Consider the following 5,000-nt stretch of genomic DNA (forward strand, 5'->3'; position numbering starts at 1 on the left):
CAGGCGGCAGCCTGCGGGGTTCGGTGCTGGACTCTTCCCTGTTCGCTCGCCGCTACTGGGGGAATCCTTGTTAGTTTCTTTTCCTCCGCTTAGTAATATGCTTAAATTCAGCGGGTAGTCTCGCCTGCTCTGAGGTCGTTGTACGAGGTGTCGCACGCCACACCGCCAGCCGGCTGTGCACGCTACCGAGAAAGTACCGGTATGCGAACCGCCAGGCGACGGGCGCGCATCGCACGTTTAAGGAGACGCGGCCGGCCACACAGGCGACCACGACACTCCCACGTCTCCGAAGCGGGACAAACGCCGCGCGCTTCAGTATACGTAGCCGACCCTCAGCCAGACGTGGCCCGGGAACGGAATCCATGGACCGCAATGTGCGTTCGAAACGTCGATGTTCATGTGTCCTGCAGTTCACATGTCGACGCGCAATTTGCTGCGTTCTTCATCGACCCACGAGCCGAGTGATCCACCGTCCTGGGTGATCTTTTCCTTTTCAGTCTCCCACTGTCTCTTTCAAGACAGTAGCATTTGCGGGACTGAGGCGTCTGACGGCCCCTGTTCCACTATTTTTTTTTGTGTCCAACGGCCTCACAGCCGATGGGCGTCGTACGGCTCCACACCGGAGCGGACAGGCACTCGGGCGAACGTCATTCAAAACCGGCGCCAGGCGCCAGGTACCGCAGGCCAGCCGCTCCAGAGCTTCAGCGCTCGTACCACACAACAACAACACTTCCGCTAGTTTTGAGAGGCACGCGTGGTTCCGCACGCGGCGCACGGCCACTGCCGTACAGGTAGCGTGTTGCGCGACACGACACGACACGCACATCGAAAGACATGCAGTCTAGTCGGTAATGATCCTTCCGCAGGTTCACCTACGGAAACCTTGTTACGACTTTTACTTCCTCTAAATGATCAAGTTTGGTCATCTTTCCGGTAGCATCGGCAACGACAGAGTCGATGCCGCGTACCAGTCCGAAGACCTCACTAAATCATTCAATCGGTAGTAGCGACGGGCGGTGTGTACAAAGGGCAGGGACGTAATCAACGCGAGCTTATGACTCGCGCTTACTGGGAATTCCTCGTTCATGGGGAACAATTGCAAGCCCCAATCCCTAGCACGAAGGAGGTTCAGCGGGTTACCCCGACCTTTCGGCCTAGGAAGACACGCTGATTCCTTCAGTGTAGCGCGCGTGCGGCCCAGAACATCTAAGGGCATCACAGACCTGTTATTGCTCAATCTCGTGCGGCTAGAAGCCGCCTGTCCCTCTAAGAAGAAAAGTAATCGCTGACAGCACGAAGGATGTCACGCGACTAGTTAGCAGGCTAGAGTCTCGTTCGTTATCGGAATTAACCAGACAAATCGCTCCACCAACTAAGAACGGCCATGCACCACCACCCACCGAATCAAGAAAGAGCTATCAATCTGTCAATCCTTCCGGTGTCCGGGCCTGGTGAGGTTTCCCGTGTTGAGTCAAATTAAGCCGCAGGCTCCACTCCTGGTGGTGCCCTTCCGTCAATTCCTTTAAGTTTCAGCTTTGCAACCATACTTCCCCCGGAACCCAAAAGCTTTGGTTTCCCGGAGGCTGCCCGCCGAGTCATCGGAGGAACTGCGGCGGATCGCTGGCTGGCATCGTTTATGGTTAGAACTAGGGCGGTATCTGATCGCCTTCGAACCTCTAACTTTCGTTCTTGATTAATGAAAACATACTTGGCAAATGCTTTCGCTTCTGTTCGTCTTGCGACGATCCAAGAATTTCACCTCTAACGTCGCAATACGAATGCCCCCGCCTGTCCCTATTAATCATTACCTCGGGTTCCGAAAACCAACAAAATAGAACCGAGGTCCTATTCCATTATTCCATGCACACAGTATTCAGGCGGGCTTGCCTGCTTTAAGCACTCTAATTTGTTCAAAGTAAACGTGCCGGCCCACCGAGACACTCAACAAAGAGCACCCTGGTAGGATTTAAACGGGGTCCGCCTCGGGACGCGAAAGCACCCCTTCGGCTCGCCCCACCGGCAGGACGTCCCACGATACATGCCAGTTAAACACCGACGGGCGGTGAACCAACAGCGTGGGACACAAATCCAACTACGAGCTTTTTAACCGCAACAACTTTAATATACGCTATTGGAGCTGGAATTACCGCGGCTGCTGGCACCAGACTTGCCCTCCAATAGATACTCGTTAAAGGATTTAAAGTGTACTCATTCCGATTACGGGGCCTCGGATGAGTCCCGTATCGTTATTTTTCGTCACTACCTCCCCGTGCCGGGAGTGGGTAATTTGCGCGCCTGCTGCCTTCCTTGGATGTGGTAGCCGTTTCTCAGGCTCCCTCTCCGGAATCGAACCCTGATTCCCCGTTACCCGTTACAACCATGGTAGGCGCAGAACCTACCATCGACAGTTGATAAGGCAGACATTTGAAAGATGCGTCGCCGGTACGAGGACCGTGCGATCAGCCCAAAGTTATTCAGAGTCACCAAGGCAAACGGACCAGACAAGCCAATCCGATTGGTTTTGATCTAATAAAAGCGTCCCTTCCATCTCTGGTCGGGACTCTGTTTGCATGTATTAGCTCTAGAATTACCACAGTTATCCAAGTAACGTGGGTACGATCTAAGGAACCATAACTGATTTAATGAGCCATTCGCGGTTTCACCTTAATGCGGCTTGTACTGAGACATGCATGGCTTAATCTTTGAGACAAGCATATGACTACTGGCAGGATCAACCAGGGAGCTGCGTCAACTAGAGCTGAGCAGCCGGCCGCCCGGGAGTGTGTCCCGGGGGCCCGCGCGAACACGCAAGCGTCCGCTCAATTATTCTGCAAACAGGAGGAGGCCGAGCTCCCCTGCACGATACACCTCGAAACCCTCTCAGGTCCCGGCGGCGCGCAGCGCCGTCCTAGGTACTTGGTCGGTTTCGAGAGAGGCGCAATCGCCCGGAGTTAGGCGAGTAGACGGTTTTAGTGCGAACACCCTTGCTCCCAACTGAGCTTGCCGCTGCCGACAGAGGCCCGGGAGCGTGCTGTCGTGGCATTGCCGGCGGGAGACAACACGCGCCACCTATGGTGACCGGCAGCTCCAACGCCAGCGCCACACAAGGGCAAAGCCCCACTTGGGTGCAGAAGCGAACTCTCCCAGCACAGCGCACGCGCCAACACGTCCGCACAACTGCGATACAAACCACCTGCGAGAACCGCTGGGGCGACCGAGCAGCAGACGGCGTCGCGGCGCCGAGTGCCAGGCGGCGGCGCATCCTCAACGCACACAGTCCTCAATCAGACCAGCACACTGCAGATGTCCACCGCGCTTCGCACCGGGCTCGGCTGAACCAACTTTGGCCGCCAGGCGCCGCGTGCAGGGTGCGCCGCAGCGTAGCTGCGCCGCCTGCCGAGCCCGTCGGCTGGCGCTCCTGCCACTCGGCGCCCCCCACCAGCCGCCTGTTGCGCGTGCGCCCACGCAGCGCGCGGCCAACACGCCGGGCGGCCCCCCTTCACCGGCCGGGAACAGTCCCACCAAGCCACCGCCGCGTATCGCTTCATACCCACATGGGCCTAGTCACGTGTGTGGATGTGGCGGGTACCGCTGAAACAACCGGTTAATAGCTGTACCGATCGTCGCCATCACAGATTCACCTCCAGCGTGAACAACCGCTCAACAACGGATTTCCAGTTCATTTGCGTATCTTGGGCAGTAAACGTAGATGTCCACCTACATTTGCGAATTCAACAATTCTTGCATGCCAGGATGTCATGTGTCACGACACGCTACATCAGACCACATACACACTGCGACATGTGCAGAAGAGAACACGTGGAAGGTGGCCCGCGCACGTATGCGATGTCCCTTCCGCGATCCACTGTCAACCGGCATCTGCGGCATGTCCCAGATATGGAACGCGGTCCACCAGGGTAGCACTTTGTGTGAGGCAATACGACAAAGTCGGAATACACGCGTCACTACATCACACGGCTCACGCTGACCTGACCTGACTCACCGCACCACCACCCCCAGCGACCCAGGGTGACATACAATGCGTTCGTACGTTCCTCCCACACGCCTCTACGGCGTACCACAGTGCAACCTAGCTGTTATTGGGAGACGAGACAAGTAGCATCGAGCACAACATATGGAAATTGAGATTCGACACCGTTGGGCACAGCCAGCGTACGGTCACACGTATCACACTACTTCACTCTGTACGTAACTACCGATGAACGGTACAGCGTGTGGGTTACGCGTACGACATCAGCGGACAATGGACACAGACCATACCACGACGTACACTGAGGGCGTCGACATCTGAACGCAACTGAACAGCTGCGAGGCTCATTTAACACTCAAACGCCAGACCGACCAGCTTGAGAGGACGGAGACACAAAGAGAGGGGCAGAGGGGGGGGGGGGGCGATATAGTCCTATTGCAGTACAATTGACAGTGGATAGCGGGAATATGTGGAAAGTAAGCAACACTCGCAAGACATCTACATGAGGATAACAACGACACCAGAGATTCCGAGCAGTGAACTATGTTAGGCAAAGGGACAACGTGGGTTAGGTTAAGGGACAACGTGGGTTAGGTTAAGGGACAACGTGGGTTAGGTTAAGGGACAACGTGGGTTAGGTTAAGGGACAACGTGGGTTAGGTTAAGGGACAACGTGGGTTAGGTTAAGGGACAACGTGGGTTAGGTTAAGGGACAACGTGGGTTAGGTTAAGGGACAACGTGGGTTAGGTTAAGGGACAACGTGGGTTAGGTTAAGGGACAACGTGGGTTAGGTTAAGGGACAACGTGGGTTAGGTTAAGGGACAACGTGGGTTAGGTTAAGGGACAACGTGGGTTAGGTTAAGGGACAACGTGGGTTAGGTTAAGGGACAACGTGGGTTAGGTTAAGGGACAACGTGGGTTAGGTTAAGGGACAACGTGGGTTAGGTTAAGGGACAAATTGAGTTAGGTTAAGGGACAAATTGAGTTAGGTTAAGGGACAAATTGAGT

The 5,000-nt window shown here is 55.4% G+C and overlaps 3 non-coding genes across 3 annotated transcripts in view; all 3 read right to left on the reverse strand.

Moving 5' to 3' along the window:
- The window catches only part of LOC126330673 (large subunit ribosomal RNA), a 4,222-nt gene extending 4,084 nt beyond the window's left edge, over positions 1 to 138 (reverse strand). Inside the window, exon 1 of the ribosomal RNA XR_007563099.1 lies at positions 1 to 138. This exon is cut by the window's left edge and continues 4,084 nt beyond it. This is a non-coding gene — a ribosomal RNA (large subunit ribosomal RNA).
- A 188-nt stretch (positions 139 to 326) lies between these two features.
- Positions 327 to 481, reverse strand: LOC126330677 (5.8S ribosomal RNA). The gene has a single exon (XR_007563102.1). It is a non-coding gene; the product is annotated as a 5.8S ribosomal RNA (ribosomal RNA).
- Positions 482 to 849: 368 nt separating this feature from the next.
- On the reverse strand, positions 850 to 2,742 carry LOC126330663 (small subunit ribosomal RNA). Its single transcript, XR_007563090.1, has one exon. It is a non-coding gene; the product is annotated as a small subunit ribosomal RNA (ribosomal RNA).
- Positions 2,743 to 5,000: the final 2,258 nt, after the last annotated feature.

This window comes from Schistocerca gregaria, unplaced genomic scaffold (assembly GCF_023897955.1).
Source record: "Schistocerca gregaria isolate iqSchGreg1 unplaced genomic scaffold, iqSchGreg1.2 ptg001327l, whole genome shotgun sequence".
In the NCBI taxonomy this organism is placed as follows: domain Eukaryota; kingdom Metazoa; phylum Arthropoda; class Insecta; order Orthoptera; family Acrididae; genus Schistocerca; species Schistocerca gregaria.